General features: G+C 35.4%; 1 long non-coding RNA gene across 1 annotated transcript; it reads left to right on the top strand.

Annotated features, from left to right (window-relative positions):
* Positions 1 to 7,012: 7,012 nt before the first annotated feature.
* Positions 7,013 to 12,602, top strand: LOC127864751 (uncharacterized). The gene is made up of 3 exons (XR_008042270.1): positions 7,013 to 7,149; positions 10,136 to 10,270; positions 11,120 to 12,602. It is a non-coding gene; the product is annotated as an uncharacterized LOC127864751 (long non-coding RNA).
* The last annotated feature ends 14,057 nt before the right edge of the window (positions 12,603 to 26,659 follow it).

Genomic DNA, 26,659 nt, shown 5'->3' with positions numbered 1-26,659 from the left:
ATACACTAGCCGCAAGATCCTGAACTCAATGAGAAATGTCCTAACTTTTGAAAATTAACACGAATTTCTTCTTTGAATTTGTTGTTCTTTTTCCTCGTCGCCAATGAAGTGATTTCTTACTCTATTCCTTAGAGATTGCTAGTAACTAAGGGTTAATAACAATGAACAATAACTGATAAACAATTAACGTGAATAGAAACAAGATGAGTGATTCCGCAAACTATAATAATCAAGACTATGTATTTAGACGTCTATTCTCATTGAATTCCTGCCAGAAAGAGAGAGATTCCCGGATTAATGTGCTGCAATATTACACACCCGTAATAATCGCTCACGGTTACATTCTACCAAACCCATAAATCACAACAATAATTATATAGTCCAACTTGTTGACGCTCTCAAATATTAAGCTACTTTTTATATTGGTAATATTTGGAGCGTCCAACGGCTGAACCATTCGATTTATGGTGGGAATATTTCCTTCTTTGTCTATATTGTTGCGCAAGGATTTTGTGCGCAACATCAGTGCCCCAGATAAGCTGCGTATCTGCGTCTTTCACCCTATTAAACTGTTTAAAAACGTAAAGAAATACAATATTATGCGTATTGAAAACGCAACCAACTTTACTTTAACGCAAACTCGACAAATTGAATGCGTATGATACAATAGCTTCGATCGAAAATGCTTTGCTCATTTTCAATATTTTCTCTTTAGAATTAATATTGTAACGCGGCGACGGTTTCATTCAGCAAGCGCCTGGATGATGGAGAAGGACAACAGTAAAAGTTATTCAAATGCTCTGCGGACTAGATTTCATATTTCAATATAGCGTTTGACCATATTATTGGCGACATACATGCGTTTTCAATCTGACTTAATTTGTCGCTCGTTGTGCATGTATTTGTAAAGCGTCTGCACTTTCAGATTCTATTACGATGCAAAATAAAAATGTCTGAGGGAGGAAGATAGAAGTCCGCAATTGTTGCACCAAAACATCAGTCGATATGTTTGACAGTTACAAAGATGTCAGTTAACATCAGTTTTTTTTTTAAGTTTAAAGTTTATATTATGGACAGTGTCAAGGAATCAAGATATTATGACACATAAGTTTTTTAAAGTTAATTATGATAGTTTACAGTTTTATTGAATAAATACAAACAAGTGTGCAGCTTCAACAGAAGTAAAGCAGCAATGATTTTAATGTATGTATTTTTATAACTAATTCACCCTATTTCAAGAATAAAATCACCCTATTTTTCCAAAATCAATGGGTGAAAACCCTATTTCCCAAATAATTATCTGGGGCACTGGCAACATTCAAGCCCCGATATAAGACACTTAATATCAACGGATTGCAATACTATTTACATACCTGTGTAGTAAATTCACTTCTCGATAATGTTCCATACAAATTATGTAATGACAATTTGAATTTTGCACGCCTGATCAATTTAAATCCAACCACTATTCAATTTTTCAATATCTCTCGATTCACTTGCTGTGTAGATATAAATCGATAACACGACCTCGATGTAAAACATCTGGTTTAAATGCGGAAGAATAAACAGTGTAAAATACAGTTTGCGTTCGTCTGTTGTGATGCAGAGCGTTACATAGTAAACTGATGTTATTATACTTTTCTGGATTAATTTAGCATTGTTTTTTTTCTAAAGTGACAATAAAAAAGTTCTGAAATAAATTACATCTTTTATTTTTATACTGTACATAACTAATATTGATACAGATCGTACAGTATACCGTCCTATGTAACGTAGAATGTAAGTACATAAAACAACACAGTTAGAGGTGCGAAAAAGACATGCATAAAAACTTGCTAAAACGAAGAAGAGTGAATAGAAACTGCACCATAACTGTTTTGAACATATGCTTATTAAATCGACAAAGATTAGCATACTAGATCTAGTTAGGTAAAAGTCGGTGGTAAATGCTCATGTTAAATAAAATTACGCGTACACGTTACACCGTAATGCCTCCCGCTGATTGGTTCATAATTAAATCAGTTTCATGACATGGCTACAGGTCAGTGATTGTTTTGCGATTTAAGCAGAAGTTTAACTGAAGAATTTATGCCTTTCCTAGTTCAATTCGACGATATTTGAGGTAAAAATGGACTTCTGAACTAAAACTGAATGAGTTGGTAATGTTATTTTGCAATTTACGCAAATTGATGAAACTTTCTGGTTTCCAACACATTTTTGACTTTTCCCCGATGAGACGTGTCAAAGAATTAAGCCCATATAAAAAGTATCTCTAAATTCTTTGCGCGTTTTATAAATGAGACTATATAATTATAGATAGCCTGAAATCTGGTATTATGGCGGTACTAATGGGATAACCATTTGCATCTAAACACCATGTTTACATATAGGATAAATAATTGAATATACAATCATTTATGACTTTATTTAATAACTTCTTTTTAATTAACAGAACAAACTTAGATTTTAACAACAGTCGCAATAGAAACAACACCAATGTATGTCATTCTTATTTGTCATCATGTCATGTATTTCTGCAGTATATAGGTTTTAAAGCACTAATATTAAATCAAACATGAATCACGGATTCTAGATTACACGGATAAGAAACGGGACCGTTACGCCAAATATCTTGTCGTGTCTAAGTCACGTGACCGTGTCGTAACTATCGATCTTTTATCGAAGCGCCGAGGTTATAAATTTGATGTACTCACTCACGTATTTTGCTAAATTATAGTTTCATTTCTAGGCCGATTTTGACAAATTATATATCATTAGAAAGCTAACGTAACGTAGTTTTCAGATAAATCATTATATATTGAGTTTTTCTTCTGATTTCGGCAGCCCGGCGAGTTATAACTTTAACTTTTGCAAATAACATACCGTTTTGGAGTTTTAGAATCTAGATTTACGGTTGACATGTTCGTACTTTATACCGATTTGTAGCGTTTATATTTGGAGTTTAGTTTTAAAAATAACATCTTGCTTAGGAGAATAGAATTCTGTATACGATAGAAAAAAAAATTGTTTAAAAACTAAAGTAATTAAGGAATGAAGGCGGGAAAATGTAGCGCGCGTTCCTAACGCTCTGAACTGATGCTACGGTCTTGGCGATTATGCTTTTGTTTAGATACCGGCCATTGAATTTCCTTTGCCATGATTATTATATTTTTTATGAAATATATTGAAATATTTTGTTCTAGAGACATATCCATAAAGCTAAGTATTAATGAAGCTTAATAAATTTACGATTTCAGCTCTTGATTATAACACAGAAAGGGTGTTAATTTTATGATGAAACAGCGTATACAAATGTATAGCGGACCCTCTTGATATTTTTCGGCTTTGCATACTTCAAATATAATGGGTGTCAAAACATTCATCGTTTGTTGTTTATTATCAAAAAGGTAATTATGTAAAATTATATGAAAGGTTATTAACCATAAATTATAAATTAATTAAAATTATTTAAAGATTCTTGAAAATCACGGTCAACTGTCTATGCATGTATATTGAAATATCTTTATAAGTTAACAGAGTTATAAATATATAGAATTCTAAATTAAAACACTGTATTATTTGTATTTTTCGGAAAGATTATTCATACACTCTTTATAGGACTACGAAATGACGGAGTTTTTTTACCGGTACCCGCTAAATACGTTAAATGTTAAGTATTAGATTTTTTAAATGTTTAAAATGTACATGTATAGGTATTAAGCACTTATAATTATTGTGATTTAGCTGGCTGACATCTATACAGTATTTAGTTTATGGCAATCTGTATGGGCAGATGACTATAAATGTTTTCAATACGCTACATATCTCATAAACGCAAAATTGAGTATTGGGCGTTACATTACTCCAAGAAATGACCACTAATACCACGAGAAGACATGGAGGTATCATAAAAAGTGTAATCTGACCAGACATTGCCACCTGTGGTTAGGGACCAATATACAAGTATAGGTCCCTGCTGTGGCGTATGACACCATAGTGTTATTTAGTATTGGTCGGCACAGTATCTGATCATAACGAGATAATTGGTTTGTGCTGAACACAGGGGCAATAAAACCACAGATCTATCAATAAACAAGATTATTGAGATATCTTTTTTTGAACACCGCGATAAAAATGCTCAAACCATGGACTCTAGAATACACGGATAAGAAACATGGCAACATTCTCAGAATCATCACTGCTATATGTGTAATCACCTAACAATTCGTCTAAAAATAATTTATATATTTGAGTTGAAGACGATGTACTGTTGTTTAAGTCTGAATAAACTATCTGTCTGCCTGTCTAAATCCAAGCCGTCATCGTCCCGGTGAAAAAATCTGATTTTCAATAGTTGGACATGATGCCCTGATGTCAAAATACGAAATGACCCGCGTAACACGGACCGTGATTTTCAAGAATCTTTAATAAATTGATAATTTAAGGTAAATAACATTTCAAATAATTATACATAATTACCTTGTTGATAATAAACAGCAAACGATGAATGTTTTTGACACCCATTTTATTTCAAGTATGCATGCAAAGCCGAATAATATCGAGAGGGTCCGCTATATACGCTGTTTCATCATAAATTTTACAACCTTTCTGTGTTATAAACAAGAGCTGAAATCGTTAATTTATTAAGATTCATTTATAATAAGCTTTATTGATATGTTTCGTGAACAAAATACTACAATATATTCCATAAAAAATATAATAAGATGGCAAAAGAAATTCAATGGCCGATTTCTAAACAAAAGCATAATCGCCAAGACCGTAGCATCAGTTCAGTGCGTTAGGAACGCGCGCTACATTTTCCCGCCTTCATTCCTTAATTACTTTGGTTTTTAAACAAATTTTTTTTCTATCGTATACATATTTCTTTTCTCCTAAGCAAGATGTAATTTTTAAAACTGAACTCCAAATATAAACGCTACAAATTGGTATTAAGTACGAACATGTCAACCGTAAATCTAGATTCTAAAACTCCAAAACGGTATGATATTTGCAAAAGTTAAAGTTATAACTCGCCGGGCTGTCAAAATCAGAAGAAAAACTTAATATATATTGATATATCTGTTTACTGCGTAACGTAAGCTTTCTAATGATATATAATTTGTCAAAATCGGCCGAGAAATGAAACTATAATTTAACAAAAGACGTGAGTGGGTACATCAAAATGTATAACCTCGGCGCTTCGCTGTACGCTAATCGTAAAAGATCGATAGCCACGACACGTTAAAACGCGCGGTGGTAAAACATAAAATTTGTATTTCTTGTGTTTAACTCGCTATAAATCCATTAATAACAACAGGAATATACTAAAAGTTATATTTTTTTGAAAGAGGAATTAATAAGCAACAAGATAACGTATAAACCAATAAAATCGGATGAATAGTTTTTGCATAAGATTGAATTTACTAAAGTAAGGGTCAAATACTCGATTCATCTCCTGTCAATATACACTCCGTGCATGAATATACAAAGATCTGATACAAATCCATAATAAACAACAATAAATTAAGTTCATTTCAGTTTAAATAAATGGAATTTAAGAAATTATTAAATATCACAGTTATTTTCAAGCACTATACGCAATTTTTATTTACAAAAAAAACAACAACACACTAACATTTAAAAAATTGTTAGACCTTCACCGCTAAAATAATCAAAATAAGTAACTTGTGTGCAACATAAAGAATTTATACAATATTAATATTGCCTTTGCCTGACCCAAGATCTCATAATAAGAACAACACAAACAATCTTAAGAATGAATAAGTTGAATGGGAAAGTTCATTTCAAGATGGATATATTCTTCATGTGTTTAAAGTCAACTATTATCTATTTTAAAGGCTAATTTGATAAATGTTCTCTGTGATCAGTGTGAGTGTTTTTAGAAAATCCATGATTGCTTTCTGTCTTGTTAGGAATGTGAGCCTCTTTCTGGGAATGCTTAATGCATGTGCATACATGCTTATCAGGGACCACACTTTCCACTTACACTGGATCTTCCTTCAGAAGACTTTTTAACCTATATTTTAAAGTTTAATTTATAATGTAATATTATCTATTTTATATTTTGAATTACAAAACATAAAGGATATTCTAATGCATCTTTTTTAAAAAAGAAATAGGCATTAATTTACATGTATGACATAAATTTTCTAACCATTTTATTTCTTTGAATTGTATGTGGTTTAAATCAAGAAACTTTCAATACACTAAAGCTTGTCCCTCGTAGAATGATTATTGGGTGTCTATTTAACCTTAACTTAATCGAAGAACTCAAAACACATGATTAAACAGCAATTTGGTCAAACAGCCCAATTTTGTTTACTTTCTTGGGTACAAGAAAATGTTACAAGGCCACTGAGTGTAATTAAGCCCTTAACACTTAGATATGCATTTTGACTCCTTTTAGTCCATTAGAAAAGTAAAAGACCTTTCGTATAACATTCAAGTTTTATAGGCTTCATTTCCAACTCTTAAGATACCGATAAGCAGCAAATAGCATGTAGCTTGAACTTCCTGAGAGTTTATCACAGGCTGTTGTGGTTTTATGCTAGTTGCATATACCCATTTTTACTTTGCTTCTGAATGGGAGAGTGTTAAAACTATTAATTATGCTTGAATGAATTGAAAGCCTTTCACTATACAGACACTCTTTAGGCTGTTTCCTTGGAAGGATCAGTACTCTGTCAGTGATCAGTACTCTGTCAGTGATCAGTACTCTGTCAGTAGGATCAGTACTCTGTCAGTACCTTACAGAGACGAGAACTACCTGGGGCTTTTGGCGCTAGAAAGGCATCATAGTGATTAAGCCATTGCTCATGTAATAATAAACTCATGATGTGTGCAAACCATGTTCAAATTTGAACTATTTAGGTCGTACGTGGTTATGTCAATGTCCATCTCTTCCATGAAAAATATCTTCCATGAAAAATGATCCCTTTTCCAAGAGACATTTAAAAGGAATTACTTGACGATATTGATGTATTTCTAATTCAGAGTTACACCCAGAATGATTACTATATTGTGACCCAGATGCCCCTTCCAAACACTGCGGCCGACTGCTGGCGTCTGCTCTTCGACTACCATTCTGATACAGTGGTGATGCTCAACGAATTTGATAGGAATGACAAGGTTTGTGAATATGTATTCCAATTGATAAATGAAAATGTTATCTTATGATTACAAATACATGTAATCAAATATGAAACCCGAGTCATGTGAAATAGATTGCTGTTATGTTTCTCTTAAAAATTAGCTTTGTTCAAAAGATATTTATAATTTAAATCAGAGCATTGCTATATTTTCTTTTTGTTGAAATTAAACTTTTGGTAATATAAATGTTTTAAGAAATTATTGTTGATAAAATTAATGTAAAATGTAATATTAAGTATAAAATATTAATGCTTATAAAAATATCTTAAATCAAGCATGATTTGTCTGCCTTTACAGTGGTTGAAATCAGTCAAACATATAGTTTGATGGTTTTGAGATACTGACTTTAACTTATTTTAAAAATTGTCTTCTTTTAGCTGTAAATAATTACATGATGATGCTATTGATCGTAATAAATAATACAATAATCTGTTATTATTTGATTTTATTATATTAATGTATGATGCAAGTGTGAAAATTATTGAATATATAGAATTTTTGTTGAATGTAGAGAAGTTATCTTGCTACGCTTGTCAGGCCCGTTCACAGGGGGGGGGGGACCATGGAGCCCAGGCCCCCCCCCCCCAGCTGGCTGTCATGTTAGGATTTGTTCAAATAATGGACTTACTGCAATTTTTCTCATGAAAAGGGCCCACAGTACACTTCCCCTCAATACAAAAGAGATTATGGGTTTTATTGTCCCTGATAAACAAGGGGATTAGCGCTATTTTACTTGCCAGTGGAGATAAGCCCCTAGGCAATGTTTTCTTATGGCCTTGCATGCAAATCCCCTATCAGTGAATTCACCCTGTGATCATGAATGCTTCATCTATCGATGGTTGATGTAACACTTTTTTGATCAGCCAAGGAAAGAGAAGCAGCGAATCAAGCAAACAGGACGTCCTTGGCCTGAATATTGCTGACATTTATAATTTGTGAAATACAAATACTGTTGGAAGCAATTAGAGAGGTGATATTGACAATTATTCATTATTTTGAACCAGCAAGTTTCTTTGTCAAAGTCAAGGGCCCATAACTTTGCTAAAATTCAATGGACCTGACGAAAGTCATACTTCCTCCAAAGTCTTGTAGGTACACTCACACACCAAATATCAGGTCAATATTCTAAAGCGTTTTGAAAAAAGTCTGAATATTGAAATGCCGGACAGATGGATGGATAGTCCAACTGTCATATGCCATCCTAACGGGGGCATAATAATCAGCTTAATATCTGAAAAAGTTGCAAAAAAACCTCAGGAAAATGGTTATTATAGTGGAAATTTAAGTCCAAGGCCCATAACTTCGCTAAATATCAATGGTCTAGAATGAATTTCACACTTTATCTTTCGGTCATGTAGGATGACTGGCATACCAACAATCAGCTCAATATCTGATATAGTTATGTAAAAAAAACTACGGAAAACGGTTATTATAGAAAAAGTTTCAAGGTCCTATCTAATGTCAAAGTTGTTGATAATTTTGATGGTTTATTTGTGTTAATGGTGGTGAAAGTAAAACTGTGTAGTAGATGATAAACATTTTATTAGGAATTTACTTTGAAACTTTAGAGGAGGTTTGAATTCAAAGAGAAAATAGTATTATGGTTATATGTCAGTCATACTTTATGATAAATTTCTTAAAAAAAGTTTTTGATTTTCATAGTTTGCTTTCCTTCTTCATCAAATATCATATATTTGATTTCTGAAAATGCTGTTCACACCAATATTTAAAGCTTAATACTTCAGAAAGGTGCTGATTCATTTATATAAATATATCCATATTTTTTTTCATATTACAAAATAAATTGTGTTAACCTTGAAGAGTGCAAAATAAAAATAGGGAGGGAAGACCCCTCCCGCACCCTCCCTGGTTGGCCCCCCCCCCATGCAAGATTCCTACGTACGGCCCTGCTTGTGCATCTACTGTTCTTAGCCTTGAAAGATCTACTTTTCCATATGCAATAATAACCTGACATACTCTATTCCATTCCATCTATTGTTCAACCCTCTGAGTATCTTACCATCATATGATTGTATATATTGCCTCCCTTGTCCAGTCCTATGCCCTGTACTGGCCTAAAGAGTAGGTGTAAACAGTGGAGTATCGTACATGGAGTATCTTACCATTATATGATTGTATGACATGAGTTCGTTCCCCTGACTGTATGTATTCTCTCCCTTGTCCAGTTCTGTGCCCTGTACTGGCCTGAAGCGTATGGGTATACAGTGAAGAATGGTCCCCTGAGTATCTCACCAGTATATGATTGTATGACATGAGTTCATTCCCCTGACTTATTTATTCTCTCCCTTGTCCAGTCCTGTGCCCTGTACTGGCCTGAAAAATACAGGTATACAGTGGATAAAGTTCCCATGAGTATCTCACCATTATATGATTGTATGACATGAATTCTCTCCCCTGACTGTATTTATTCTCTCCCTTGTCCAGTCCTGTGCTCTGTACTAGCCTGAAGAGTACGGGTATACAGTGGATAAAGTTCCTATGAGTATCTCACCATTTTATGATTGTATGACATGAGTTTTCTCCCCTGACTGTATGTATTCTCTCCCTTGTCCAGTCCTGTACCATGTACTGGCCTGAAAAGTACGGGTATACAGTGGACAAAGTTCCCATGAGTATCTCACCATTATATGATTGTATGACATGAGTTCTCTCCCCTGACTGTATGTATTCTCTCCCTTGTCCAGTCCTGTGCTCTGTACTGGCCTTAAGAGTACGCGTATACAGTGAAGTACGGTCCCCTGAGTATCTCACCATTATATGATTGTATTACATGAGTTCATTCCCCTGACTGTATGTATTCTCTCCCTTGTCCAGTCCTGTGCCCTGTACTGGCCTTAAGAGTATGGGTATACAATGGAGTACTGTCCCCTGAGTATCTCACCATTATATGGTTGTATGACATGAGTTCAATCCCCTAACTGTACGTATTGTCTCCCTTGTCCAGTCCTGTGCCCTATACTGGCCTGAAGAGTACGGGTACACAGTGGAGTACGGTCCCCTGAGTATTGAGCTGTTGTTCTAATCAGAAGAAGACGCCAACATAACTGTGAGGACATTCAAGTTGACACACAGGACAAAGGTTTGTAGACAGCAGAAAAAGCATGGTATATTTTGATGGTATTGGACACAGGAATTCATGTTTTTACTGATATCGGTTTTCTTATATTGCATAAGGAATATCTGCTTTGTAGAGTTTGTGTTTTTTAATTATTAAAAGCCAATTGTTTTGGAATACAAATTAATGTTCGTAATGTTGCCTATAGTGTGATATATTTTATGTAATGTTATGTAATATTGGTAAAATACAGTAAAATACATCATTCAATTAGCGTTTAACAATTTAAAAATATCTACTTTTGAATAAGACTGAGCTAATACTCATTATATTTTATTGATTAATTATGAAATTATGGTCATGATTGTGTATTGTTCTAGAAAACCTTAAGAGAACTTTTTGAGACATCTCAAGTGGTTTATTGATGTTTGTTTTTATGCCCTTGGATCAAATAATCCGGGTATATTGTATTTGGCCTGTCTGTCTGTCATTGTGTGTGTCCCAAAACTTAAACCTTGGTCAAAACGTTTGTAATATTGAAGATAGCAACTTGATATTTGGCATGCATATGTATCTCATGGAGCTGCACATTTTGAGTGGTGAAAGGTAAAGGCCATCCTTCAAGGTCAAAGGTCATTTTTTGTTTCTAAATAGCTGCCGTGCGGCTTCAAAGGGCAGTAAGGGGCATTGTGTTTCACAAACACAGCTCTTGTTTCAATTTTGTAACGGGTCAATTTCCTACCAATATCAGTGAGTCACTGTCTATAGAACCAATATTTGACTGTAACCTACTAGTAGGTTGTGTGTAACCTTTTTAAAACCCCTAAGTGCTGAGCAGCATGTCATACTGTATTGTGCCTGTATCCCATGCAGGGAGAGGACCGTGCTGTGAAGCAGTTCCAGTTCAACGCGTTGCCGGACTACAAGAGTGTCCCAGTGGGGACGTCCAGTCAGCTGCGGCTCACTGATGCCGTGCTGGAGTGGATGAGACATAAGGGCAAGGGACCTGTCACCGTACACTGCATGTACGTTCTGGCATTGGCAGTAGAAGTGTTTGTAGACTCAGGGGTGTGATTGTTACTGCTTTCAGCAAATGTTCTCCCTTTTAATGTCAAATTAATTTTGCTAATAATGATAAAGTTTAATGGATTTATATACAATTGAAGAGTCGTGTTGAACCCTGTAAGGGGGGCATGTCATTTTCCTCAACTGAGGTTGTTTTTAAATCAATCCCCTTGTAGTGAGACTGCTGCTGCTTATGTGATTTTTATATATCTTTTTGTTGGTTATCATGACTTACATTCATCCTATTAACGGTTTCATATTTTATACTGTTAGACTGGTAGACTAAATAAGTTATTTTTATGCCCCCGAAGGAGGGCATATAGTGATCGGACCGTCTGTCTGTCTGTCTGTCCTTCCTTCACACTTTGCGTTTAGGTTTCGCGTTTTATGTCCCTTCACATAGCAACTTGATATTTGGCATGTGTATCTCATGGAGCTGCATATTTTGAGTGGTGAAAGGTCACGGTCATCTTTCAAGATCAAAGGTAAAAAAACATGTATCAAAGCGGCGCAGTAGGGGGCATTGTGTTTCTGACTAACACATCTCTTGTTGTTAATAATTTTAATGCTAATTACCTAAAGTATTTTAATGTTGAATGAATGTAGGTTAACACTAAATGTCACCGTGTCTCAAACTTTGATAATAATAAATGTGGTATTTATTTAAAAAATTCATTTTCATGCTCATAATTTGGTCACATTTTGAAACCAGCATTTTGCTGCCCTGGAATTGCAAATTTAATGTCTTCATGTGTTATTTTGTAAAACTGTTTGATTAAAAAAATTATTTTGTTCAATATGATTTAGGCTGGTTTCCCAAAGTTTACATTTTAATGAGTTTTTAGATCAACACTTTATGTCAATATGCCTCTACTTTTGTTCATAATACATATTGTATTGATTAAGAAATTGTTTGTTCCTTCTAATAATTTGGTCAGATTTTAAAACAGCTTCTAGCCTCCCTTTAATTGCAAATTGTTTTTACAGTTGAAATCATAATGCACCTAATATCAGTTTAATGAATTAACATCTGGTCAGTATATTTGCTGCATGGTGTTGTCGCATAACTTTACTCAGAGAAAAAATGTTTTAGATGCTATTTAATATTAAAAAGTAGATTTTGTTTGTCATAAATTTGCTGTTTGTCAAGAAATTTCATTTTCGTGTTTAAAATTTGGTCAAGTTTTAAAACAGCGTCTTGCCTCCCTTGAATTGCAAGTAGTTGCTATAGTTAAATATAATGGTATACCGGTACATAATATCATTTTAATGAATACACATATGTTCAGTATATGTGCTGCTTAATTTGGTCACATAACTTACGGAAAAATTGTTTTAGAAAATATTTATTATTAAAAAGTAAAATGTGCTTGGGATAAAGAAACAAACGACAAATTATTGGGTTTCTTCATGAAAACAAGTTGCTATTGAAAAACTTGAAATATCATTGTTGAAATATTATCATAGTTCCAAACACAAATATTTAGTCATTTTAATGCATTTTTTAAGGTTATTTCAAACATGTCTCAAGACTCTGGGATTATCATATCTCTTTAAGTTGGTTATTATATCCAACTATCCATTATATGATTGTCTTCATATTTTATACTGTAAAACTGGTTTAGTAAATATAGTATCTAGTAAAAAGTATCAATAATTGTTTGTCTAAAAACCATAAGTATTCAATGTTTAATGATATTGTAGGTTAATGATTTAAGTCAACATATCTTGAATTTTCTTGATATTAAGTTTGGAATTTATCACGAAATCTCATTTTCTTGCTCATAAATTGGCCAGAATTTACAACAATATAGTTAAATATAGTTTATTTATATATCCTTAACGGCCTGAGGTTCTATCGGGTGAAGAGCAGATCCTATGACCTGGCCGATACAATTATGTAATCTATAGGCAACTAATGTTGATCAATTTTGTCTTAGACACAAATAGTAATCTTATCTGATTTCTAAATTAATTTATAAAAAAAAGTAATTGGACCTTTACGAGAGCATATAAGAATCACGACAAAAATTTAACCACGATAGGTCGCAGTCGATATTGCACGGAAAAGGCGTTTCTACACAAATAAACAACGAAAAAATTATGAGAATGCATTATAATTTAATTAACGTGTAACTTCGCAAAATAAATACTTAGTGTCGCAAACATGTTGTACTTATGAGAAATGAGAACGTTATCCCTCGAAATGAACGCGTACAAAATGAGCTACATGACCATGTGAAAACCAAAACCGTGCGCGGTGGAGTTGTTCGCCTTCTATATAAAACGCTAAGATAGACTGAACGATTCCCAATGGTATAAAAATAGTTTTTCGGCATAGCTGTTTAACGTCACGTTTGACCTTAGATGACCTTCATTCATGATAGGTCCGAAATGAATAAACCCGAAATGTGCATTGGCTTATAATACAAAAATCACCGTAAACATTGGTAGTCTGGTTCCCAGATAAAAACATTGGATGCATATCATTTGAATTGAAATATGAAGATATTGTAAATTACATGTAAATTACAATAAGTTAAAAACTGTCATGATACAAAACATCCTCTAAACATTACATCGAAATTTTTCTCCTTAGTTAACGAAGCATTATGGCATTAATCACATGTCTCTACAATTAAAAGAATCTATTGCTACATGCCGTAGCGGCCACACTAAACACTACAAAAACAGGCTAGATGGCACTTTACCGGTTCGCAGTTGTTTATCACTATCGACAAAGCGGGAGTTTTGGGGCGGTAGCCCGCGATACTAAGGAAATATATAGATGTTGGAAATATATCTGTCTTTGATTTATTATAATCCATATTGCGTTTAATAGTGATAATATGTTTCTGTGTACTCTGTTGTGTTCATTTTTATATAAAGTTCTGTTTTTCTGCAAACAATTCATATCACTATGATGCTTGCAATATAAAATATTGAGTATTTTATGTTTACATTCTACTCATATCTGTACACATTATAACACATTCTCTTTTATTTCATTCCAATATGTTTTCTTTTCCTATTGAAACTAATGTATTACTCATTCAATTATGAAAACCTAGTCATTACAATACTTATTGACAATAAAACATACAATTTCACCTCTTCTTGTTCTTCATTTTTATTTGATAATACATTAAAATATATTATCTCATTCGCATTCACTACCTTCATTAAAATACATGGTCGCTTCATTACATCTCCTTTCACTGGTCGCAAATATTACAACATCCAACGCCGTATATCTTTTTAAAGATATTTCTTGTTAACCCTTCTGTTGATTTTAACGGTGAAAATATAAAACATTGTAAAATTAAAAAGGCACAGCACGTATATTCAGTAAAACTCTCAAGAAAGAATATTAACAATTAAATTATACTACGCATGTAGCGATTTCTTTTAAAAGTTTTTATCAGCATCTCGACGTGTTGAATCGGTTGTTGGCAAAATTGCCACTCATACGTCATAATTGAATGAAACATTTACTTAAAAAAACTAGTCTATATCGACAGAAAATGTACGTTTGATAGTTTCCAATATACATATCGACGTTCTATACGTGATTATCAGTATTTGGCCATTTGTTAAGGTAACACACGTTAAGAACATTTCAAAGTCATGTTTATAAGGAGTAAAATTTAATTAAGTCAAACCAGAGAGCACAACTGTCAGACCGCTCCTTTGTTTTATGCGTGCCTAGCCTGATATATCTTACACAGCGATAGGACAGTAATGTTGGACCTGTACTCTATATACCAAACTGCTTAGTTTCAACATAATATCTATGAATAAACCTTAAATCTTTGGTGTCAACTTACAATCGACCCATGTATAGTCTAAAAATTTGTTTTCCTCCTTTATTATTTTACGAATAACATTAGGTTTCATATGTTACAAAATAATAAACACAGAGGCTCAATTTTACCAGGAAGGTACTGGTGGTAATCGCAACTAGTCGCATTGCTTATACATGTATATTCTATGACTGAATATATGGTTAAAATGAAACGGCACAATTAAGTCCCTTTAAGGGAACTTTTCACGTTTTGGTACATTGGCAAAAAAAAAATGTTTCAGATTAAAAAAAAATCATGGTAGTGATGCTATTTGCAAAGAAACAGTAATACTGAAAATTTACCATACTCTAAAATATCCATTATATGCATCTTTTGACGATTTAAAAACCTGAACACTACACAGTGTTACAAAAGCGAAACGATTGGATAATTTTGAGAGTTCTTATGTTAATCGTTATATTTTGTGACGCTACGAGAAAGCTAATATAAATGATGAAACACACCAGTATGATAGCAGTATCTGTACGAGCATGGCTGGCAGAGGGGTATAAGTGAACGACTTTTCCTGTAAGGGCCATTGTTTCGAGTCCAGTTGAGGATTAGTTTGTTTTGTTTTCTGTAATTTTGTTCTTGTTTTTTTATTGTAGCTATTTAGTTCCAGTTTTTACATTTATCAATGTAAAGCACTAAAGGAAATAATGCAAAACATGTCAAAATCTGTATTAAAAAGGTTCCTTAACCCATTTATGCCTAGTGGACTTGCCCATCCTTCTAAATTGGATTAATTTATTTCCAAAATTAGGGATGTCTAGTATATTTATTTCTATAATTAGAATATTTCTTGCATAAATTCATTTAGGCAAACAGTGCAGACCCTGATGAAACGCCGCATCATGCGGCGTCTCATCTGGGTCGACGTTGTTTGCCAAGGCCTTTTTTCTAGACGCTATGCATAAATTGGTAAGAGATCTCTACATATTGCCGTCCGACGGTTTTTCATGGACAGGTAACCACGAATCTTGCGAGGCGCCCCTGACATGTTAAGTCGTGCTATATCTTTACTGTTGTGTGCGTATAACAGCCGCAAATAGTATGTGTGTGTGTTTTATGAAAATATGTCAGTATGGAGTATTAATCGAATGAAGAGCATAACTTTATTCAATAGATATAGAAGGATATGTTAAGGATACAATGAACCTTTATAAGAAATGACCAACAACAAGTAATTTTTAGAATTTGCCGTCAATCGGTGAATTTAAAAAGAGAAGATTCTAACTTTCTGTTTACAAATAAACCTAAAACGATAGCGAGCGTGGCGTCATATTTGAAAAGGTATAATAAAGCCACTGATTTATCATAACAATAAAATACAACTATAACATGTACACACTTGCTTCTTAACTTTTATATTATACATGTTTGTCACAAAAACACTTTTCAAACAGTACAAAGTTAACATAAAAATTAACGAAAAATAACCAATTGTAACGTCAACATGCCCTGCCTGAACGACTCTTCAGTTGTATTTTGACAGGAGACTGCGAGACATACACGTGAGTCGCGTTCTGAAAAAAATGGGCATAATGCATGTGCGTAAAGTGTCGTCCTGGGATTACACTTGACGCATATGCATTAATTAGGGGCGACATTTTCCGCCTGAATTGGGATTTTTGCTAAGAGACTTCATTTAAACGAAAAATGTCATAAAAGCGGAAAGTGTCGTCCCTGATTAGCCTGTGCGGACTGCACATACTAATCTGGGATGACACTTGAGACAGATGCATTAAGCCCAGTTTTCAAAGAACAAGGCGCATGTGTCTAGTCGACTTATTTAGGCCAATGGAAGTGTGTATATGAAGGAGAGTGTATTCGTAGTTCGTCGTCCGGCAAGTAGATGTATCCCCCCCCTCCCCCGTAAAAAATGGTAGATCTTGGAAGTTATTTAATATTGAGCTATGCTATGTATCAGCCATAATGTCTCTGTGCAGAGGTTGGTCGCCCTGGTGGTAATGTCAGAGGTTGGTCGCCCTGGTGATAATGGCAGAGGTTGGTCGCCCTGGTGATAATGGCAGAGGTTGGTCGCCCTGGTGATAATGGCAGAGGTTGGTCGCCCTGGTGATAATGTATGATCGCGTCTTTGGACTTAACATAGTCATAGTATTCCTCGGTGACGGACATACTTTCTCAGGCGATTCAAGGCCCGAGCGTTCATCTGAACGTCATGGAAAGAAGTTGTGCTGATGCTCTCATTTGCACATTTCGATGCTGTAACCGGACTCACTTCCGAAAACCGAAGTAACAGACATGTCATCGGATGACAGGTCAGAATCACTTTCCTCGAGTGTGACGTCACGCGGGTCGATGACGTCAAAAACGATTTGCTGCAGCTCTATAATGTCGGCTGCCTTCTTGGCGGCGATTTCATTATACATTTTTCTGACGCCATCCAGAATGGAGAGACCCAACCGAATATTGTAACTGAAGATCTTGTGGCCGGTTCTGTCGGCGACATGATACCGCAGGCTCGCCTCATCTAAGTGACGGCTGATAATCATAACCTGCATTCAGGCGTACCGGAATTGACGTTCTGCGGAAGTCAGCTTAACTTAAATGTGTGTATGGGCGGACATTATCGAGGTATTAGTTTCAACTGTTGATACCGTAATCAATAGACTTAGAAAATAGTCCGTATTTAAGTTGTGCTGTTCCTCTTTTTGCTATTAGAGTAATGCTCCTACGTGTGATCTGGTGCAATACCGTCAATTAGTGTCAATTAAATATGTCTATTAAAACTGTTGCCCAGTCCAGATCTGCCTGTATATCGGGTACCGGAACTTGCAGCTAGTTATATGTGAAAACAGTCTGATAACATGAACCATTGGTACTTATTTTCTACACCTAATTACAGGTGCTAGACTGAACACGTACCGAGTTACTATTAAACACTTCACGAGTAATTGTCATCGCTTGAGACTTTGTCTTACATACAATACACATCAATGTGCTCCATTACACCATATGTATTTGATAAAACTTTATTTGGTAAGCACGTAATGCTTTAATGAATCATCATCATCATAATTATAATTATAATCTTATTCTTGCACAGTATTTCAAACGGATGGAAACAATTTGTTTTCGGGCTGCGTAAGTCTATAATGTTACTAGCAGTCAGAGAGTTCCGGGTCAAACATTTATGTTACTTTACGTTTATACTTGAACACAAATATGAACCGATAATAAACTCTACAAAACCACCATAAATAGCGATTTTCATGATAAGGTTTTAACAGGACATTTCTTTTCAATTGTTTATTTCATGATTTATATATTTGCTGTTTATGCGCATGGAATAGAAAAGGCATTTATGCAAGTTTCATTAACTCTGAATAAAGACTTCTTCTTCCCCAATCGCCTTTGTTTGCATAAACGATATAGTTCTATGGCGTTAAATAACTTTATTGGAACACGAATGTTACGTTTAAGGCAACATTTACTTTTTGAATGAAACAGAAAATTTTACCTTACATTAAAGTGTTTGTTTTTACGTATATAAACGTCCATGAGAGCTTAGTTAGTTTGATTTTCACTTTACACATTTCCATTAGCTCTAGCGCAGTGTACTCACGCTTATAAATATTAATGTTTGCCTTCGATCGTTATTCACCTATCCGCATTGTGTTGCTAACTATCTTTCATTCATTCCGGTTACAACACAAGAACGTTTCCTAAATGAAGTATTAAATAAATATTAGGAGTCTACATTAAAAAATCGCGATGTTAACCTACCCTTGTGTATTTAATCGCTCTGTTAATTGGCTCAAGTGGTACCAATTCTGAAAACAAGAAATATCGATTTTTTTTCTAATAATTCATGTTAGTTAATTTTTTTTAAGAAAAAAATAATGATCGTAGTGGTGAAACAGATATAGGCCCGTATTCAAAAAACTAGATAGAAAAAAACTTGTGTGTATTGGAAGTTAATATGAACTGAAACTTAACGCACATGACTTAAGCCCTGTTTTCCCAAAGCGAGGCTTAAATCTTAAGTCATTGACAAACTTCTCAGGTTTTGTCTTTGCTTCATGTTTTACAAAAATAATTGTACATCCACATAATATAAGCACAAATACTATATTAATGTCCTAATACAGAAAATACCTTACACAAGTAGCCACCAATTGAATGCACTTTACAACTGATTATTAAGATAAACATAGAGTTCGCCATGACGTATTGGATAAGGTGTTCGCCTAGAGATCGGGAGGTCACTGGATCGATCTCAGTCGGGGAGCGTTCTCTAGATCTTCCCCAAAGACACCAAGTACTGATTATATACTCAGGCAACGGACTCGAGAGCGTTTCTACAAGCCTGTGATTTTCGATGCAATCAAGCTAAAATACATAGGTTTAAACTAAGAAAAACATTTGTGCCAATTTATTTCCGATTACCGCTCTGTCTTGGACAGTTGGGGGATCCTTTATTGAAAACCCAAACATACTCAATGTGGAGAATACAGATATGAATACGATAGAACATTACACAATTCGGTAAACTAGTAGCAGGGAAATCGCTCATGATTCTCCAAATTGATAGGGTCTAAATGTTGAAATGATTAAAATATGCGCGCGCACATCCAGCGTCTCAGTACGTCCATGGAACTCCGCGCACTTGGCCTGACACAACCGAATGTGCTGCAGACATTCCTCGATGAGTCGGTCGTGCAGGAGCTTTCGATTCCGAATAGCTTTCGTCACCAGGGAGATCATGTTGACCACGAAGTCATGGCAGAGGCGCGCCAGGTACTTGCGGTACTCTTCGCTGAAATCCGGCTCGATACCTGCGGCGCAAACCGGATTTGCTAAATACCTTACACGCCATAAGTTTATTCAATTACCTTTGAACATAAAAATAAAACTCCAGAATCGTGGAATTTTTATCGGTAACGAAGCAAGTGTCTTGACATTAATTGTGTTGCATTGAAGGTGTACATGTTTATTAGCAATATTTGTTAACTCGTCCGCATATACAATCCAATGTTGAAAACACTGTAACTGTTATTGTTATTAAATGTGTAGGCATAAAACGTTTGATTGTCTGCAAGTGGAAAAGAGCGTCCGTAGCTTGCTCCAGTGCGATCGTGTGAGCCAAACGCGGAGAATAAGGTGCTATTGCCGTCTAAAATCGAGCGTCATTGTAATTGAGTTTTAACCCTTTCCCGCTCAGAAGAAGAGTGAAAAAGGGTTAAGCGAATGTATGAACGACCAGCCTTTGTGCTTCCGACATACCTTCCCGGCCGACCCAGTGCACGTTGTCGAGTAAGATCTGGTCGGAATGCATGCGCCCCTCTATCCGATGCTCCTTGAGTTCCCGCAACATCCGATGAGCATTCTCCACCATCTCCTTTGCACCCCGGCACTCTGCAATACATCGGAACGTATAGCCACGTGACAATACACACTCTACGTGAGCATGCGACTATATGTGAAAGAATGAACCATGTAAAAACACACGCTTCGTGAGCACGTGACTATATGTGACAGAATGAACCAAGTGAAAGAAAGAACCACGTGACAAAACACACTACGTTGGCACGTAACAGACCAAACCACGTTACAACATAAATAACGTGCGCATGTGAATTAATGTGACAAAATGAATCGCATGACAGCACGAACCATGTGACTACAAACACTACGTTAGCATGTGACTATACCACGTGACAACACACAGTACGTTAGCACGTGACTTTATGTTACACAAGGAATCGCTTAACCGCGTGAAAAAGTTGACGACAACGATAACTGCGTCACAGCACGAACTACGTGAAAAGAAGAACTACTCGACCACATATATCACTTGAGTCACAACATTAATATTTATCAACCCCACTCTGCCCATCAATCATTCGAAAGATAACAAATAATATACGAATAGCTGTTGTGTAATATTATAATATTTCTTATACAGTAGGCGCGACCTTAAAATACGAGAACAACGATATAAATATTGAGCGAACGTGTTAATATAGATAGTCTCGCTCGTGGAAAACAGGGCATAATGCACGTGCGCAAAGTATCGTTCCGGATTTGCCTTATCTGGGTCAGCACTTTACGCACATTCATTAAGCCCAGTTTTCCCAGAGCGAGGCGCACATAGTTGATAATACATGTTCGTGCGCATGCGCTCACCGTCGTAACTGGAGAGTTCGTAGCTGCTTTCCTGGCGGCCGATGTCTTCGATGTTCCGGCGCAGCCAGATGGCCTGCCTGGCGATAGAGTCCTCCGCCTTGAGCAGACCTTCCACCACTTCCGTCTCCGTCACTATAGCAACGAACAACAAAGGTATTCACTATATTGAATTTGAAGCTTTAATACACGCTCAATCCTCCTTCAAATGTAATTAATATATTGTATCTATTACTTTCTGATCGTTTTGATTTGTTTGTGAAACAAAAACAAATTTATAAATCTCGCAAAGTTTTTCACTTTCATATTGTAAACAAACTGTATAAAAAAGCGTTACTTTAACTACCGAACAAATTATTTTAGCCAGTAAGATTAATTTATCGCATGAATTCCTGTATATGCATGCAAATAATGTATATGATGTGTATGTATTTGTACTTGTATATTGTAACAAGGCAGAAAGGAAGATCCGTACAACTGAGTCTTTGTGAAGATTGTTTGAATATCGTTATTGCTACGAAGCGAGTAGGTACGATCATAATGCACGGGTATCAGGTTGGAAAGGTATGGTGGAGTTGTTTTTCATTTTAAAAAGTAGAATGAGCTTATGATGTTTTCTTCTGTTGGCTAGGGATTCCCATTTAAGATCCATCATGAGACGGTCAAGGCTACATAATTTGGTAGCGCCTGTTACGATCCTTGCAGCCTCGTTTTGGACAGCTTCAATTTCGTTACTGAGTTTGTTAGAGCAATTGTTCCACACGACGTCGCCATACTCCAAAAGGGGTCTGACAAATGAAAAATACATGCGCTCTAGACTTTTGCGAGACAAAACATACTTTAGGGAGCGGAGGATGCCAGTTCTCTGCCAAGCCTTGTCAACCATGATAGAGATATGTGTTGCCCATTTTGCATCCTCTGAAAGGGTTAGTCCAAGATGCCTGTGGGACTTGACTTGCGTATTGGAACGTCGTTCACGAATAGTTTGGCTTACACAATCGCACTGGAGCAAGCTACAATTATATTTGTAAATTACAAAATTCAATCGTAAGTTAACATTGTGGTACGATCTTTGATAAGACGTACCCCTGATTCTAATTCGGGACCTCCCGCTTACAATGCGATGGCTATACTGTACAAGTATTTTTTTTAAAAAGAAAATTCAATATTGCATATAAAGCAATACGTTGTATTTTTTACAACACCTTAATGCATTAGTAACAATTAATGGTATTATACCCATCATATAAATACGACATATTATTTTTGTTTTATAAAGCAACAGATGATTTGTATTTCAGTTACCTTTATTATCAGGCACAGACGTTTTACCTCGATAGCGAATGTAACTTTTTTTTATAGTGTAAAACCCTCTACTAACTCACGCTGAGTATGCGGATACTTTGATAACAGATGACACTTCGATACCAGATAACAACAAAAGCCACGCGCGAGAGGCAAGTTCCTCAGTTAAAAAAAAAGTTATATCATAAAGATTAGGTTCTTAGACAAGGCGCATGGTCGAGTATATAAATGGTGTATCCTTTTTATATTGGAAAGAAAAAAATCACTGAATAATGGTAGATTTTTCTCCCAAAAATAGAAAATTCGGTCGGAAAACAGCATGAACCGGATGAACAGTAAACATTTTAACAAAACAAAACTACTTAGAAATATTTCAAGAAATTGTTTGATATTCCAGCATGTAGGGTAATCACTGTGCTTCAAATATTGAAATTTTGATAGTATTAAATAAAATATAAACGAAGATAGAGCATGTTTTAATAGGTGGTATTTATGAAGTTGCGGATACTTTGATTCCCGATATAGGGTACTTTGGATAACAGAGACTTTCAACAAATTGGGCACTCTAATAACCGAGTTTTATCTTCTACATGAAATGAATTTATGTATAGTATGGCTATTCTTACCAAACATATTGAAGTACGAATCAATTTGAATTTTCAAGCGCGACACATTAGGAATCTATGCATAACGTAATTACATACACATGTGAAATATAACCAATGGCGTTGTTCGTTTTCAAAAATCTTATTACTATTAATTTATATAATTAATATTGTAAGTGCAAATTTTAAATAAGATTCAAATGCTAATCTCTGTTTATATAATTATGTCACGTATATCCAAGTTCGAATGCAGAATGTTTTGTGTTTATATTAATAACAACGACGGGTATGCACAACTTTCTAGTGATCTATTGATAGGATGAGGATCGCATCGACTTAACGGATCTAGTGGGAGGATGAGGATCGCATCCGGCGTCTGTTAGAGTTAACGGATCTAGTGGGAGGATGAGGATTGCATCCGGCGTCTGTTAGCGTTAACGGATCTAGTGGGAGGATGAGGATCGCATCCGGCGTCTGTTAGCGTTAACGGATCTAGTGGGAGGATGAGGATCGCATCCGGCGTCTGTTAGCGTTAACGGATCTAGTGGTAGGATGAGGATCGCATCCGGCGTCTGTTAGCGTTAACGGATCTAGTGGGAGGATGAGGATCGCATCCGGCGTCTGTTAGCGTTAACGGATCTAGTGGGAGGATGAGGATCGCATCCGGCGTCTGTTAGCGTTAACGGATCTAGTGGGAGGATGAGGATCGCATCCGGCGTCTGTTAGCGTTAACGGATCTAGTGGGAGGATGAGGATCGCATCCGGCGTCTGTTAGCGTTAACGGATCTAGTGGGAGGATGAGGATCGCATCCGGCGTCTGTTAGCGTTAACGGATCTAGTGGGAGGATGAGGATCGCATCCGGCGTCTGTTAGCGTTAACGGATCTAGTGGGAGGATGAGGATCGCATCCGGCGTCTGTTAGCGTTAACGGATCTAGTGGGAGGATGAGGATCGCATCCGTCGTCTGTTAGCGTTAACGGATCTAGTGGGAGGATGAAGATCGCATCCGGCGTCTGTTAGCGTTAACGGATCTAGTGGGAGGATGAGGATCGCATCCGGCGTTTGTTGTCAACATGGATACATATACTTACGTCTTGTCCATGTACAATGCAAATATGTAGACTGTAACATTAACATCGTCTTTATTAATGTAATATCAAATCTCTATATAAATTAAAATATAAACCTATGAACATGAGACTTGCTTTTACATTTAAACGCATTCCTTATGGAACATCTATTTGTGTTCTTACAAGTAAGTCTGCAAGTATGGCTGCAACGGCAAGTGCTAAACATGTTGCTTGTAACAAGATACCAACATAAATCTCAACAAAATAATGCATATAACGCCTTTGCCTGTCGGGTCAACATCTTGAAGTAATATTATAACCGTATGATTTACTTGGGTCGTGCAGTGCTTTTGTCGGTGAAATAGCTGCAACAATTCAACCAAAGAGATTTCCCGAATGTTACGTCAGTGATAATGTTTTCTTCCACTAAAAAGCTGGGACTATGAAGAATTCACAAAAAACATCTGATTTTAACTAACTAAACTTTATCGATTTCCTTTTTGCAATCAGCATTGCTAAGGATGCATACAATTGGCATCATTTATAAAAATATTGGAATACAGCAAACACAATCAGGAGGAAAAATATGTAACCATGCATTAGTCTTTTACTTAAAAAAATGAGTATATATGATCTTATATTTTTGAAAACAGATAAAACGGTGATGAATTAAAAACTTAAATAACAGCTGAGAAGAACAGTACCAAAAAATAAACAAAATTGCAGTTTTATTCAAATGCAAAGAATTTCTTCTGTACACAAGAAACCTAATTCATGTACATAAAACAGGTACATTGTTGGGAAAACCCTATTTATTCGATGCAGCTTCGTTCATACATTACACATAACACAATTTTGATGATGCAACAAATACGAGTGTACGCGTCGGTACCGGCGTAAACTTCGTTATGAAATTGCAATGCAGAAAACAACAATTAATGTTGGTGTCGTATAAATATTGTTATTTAATTGAATACAAAATTCCTATTTAATATTCATATGCTGGATAAGATTGAGAGAATAAAATTATGTCATTAAAATAGTTTATACTCGATTCCAGGCAAACCAGCAACTGCATATACATTACACGACACTTACAATAAAAAGATAAAAGTTAGGGTGTCCTCTTCGTTAGATTTAACACATGTTCATATAATGCCATTATAAAATATGAATTTGTTATAATTCCACTAAGAGCAAATAATAATGGAAGGCTTACAATAAACTTTTTTTCATATATAAGCAGTAAATGCATAATGTTCAATCATTTGTTTTTCTGATGAGGTTATATAATCTTAATCCCATTTAGATATATTATTATTATATTTTTTATCCAACTGTTGTCATAGGATGAAAAGTGATATTTTGTATACAACTGACTTTTAAATGAAATTTGGCGTTTAAAGGAGGTCTCTTCTTAACAAAAAGCAATTGCTTTTGGAAAAGGTTGCCCCTTATTAGCCTGGCCGCAGTGCACAGGCTAATATTGGACGAAACTTTACGCACATGCGTTTTTACACGTTTTCCCAGAACGTGACACATATAACCAATACGAATCTTTTGTATAGTGCATGTGTGATTGTGATTGACATTTCTATACTAAACCCAGCTTTATTATTACATGGAGTCGAAATAGTTATAACCAGTTTTATCAACCTTCGGTTGTCGTGTTCACAATGTCTGGAATATATCATTGTGCTTGACATGTGTCAAATATTAATAATGCGTTTAATACGGATTAGTGTTTTATATGTCAAACTTGCGCCAAAGTTGTTTCCTGCTGAGACAGAGACAAATGAACATAAGCAGGTTGCGCCTCTAAGTTGTACATTATAAATCAAAAAGGAATTACAAAAAATGGCTTTTGCTCATGTGGAGTCTCCGAGGATTCTGGCAAACCTGTTGGTGCAACTATCACATGTCAATGGCGTCCACTCACATAGCTTACAAAGTGCAAACACATATTGTTTTGCTTTCAAGTAAATCCTCAACGGCGTTTACAAGTTGTTCTTTATCCGGTTTCTGTGTCCCTTGCCCATGTTGGTTTGTTAATTGTATGTACGATAATAATAATGTTTACATAGCAAAAACCACACTTATGTGAAAACATACTTAAACACTAAGGCTTGATATCGAATTACAAGGTAAAGTACATCAGCAACACAGTTTTAGATTTAAATTTATATTTGCCGCGTTCTGGGAAAACGGGGCTTAATGCATGTGGGTAAAGTATCGTCACAGAGGCGTTACATATTTCGCCGAAACTGAATTTTGTTCAGAAGAGACTCCCTTATTTTAAAACAAAACAAACCATACAAGCGGAAAGTGTCGTCCCTGATTAGCCTGTGTGGCTAATATGAACCGACATTTTAC

This window comes from Dreissena polymorpha, chromosome 1, assembly GCF_020536995.1.
Source record: "Dreissena polymorpha isolate Duluth1 chromosome 1, UMN_Dpol_1.0, whole genome shotgun sequence".
Lineage (NCBI taxonomy): Eukaryota > Metazoa > Mollusca > Bivalvia > Myida > Dreissenidae > Dreissena > Dreissena polymorpha.
Note: the sequence above shows the minus strand (reverse complement) of the source record. Positions and strands in the feature narration are given on the sequence as shown.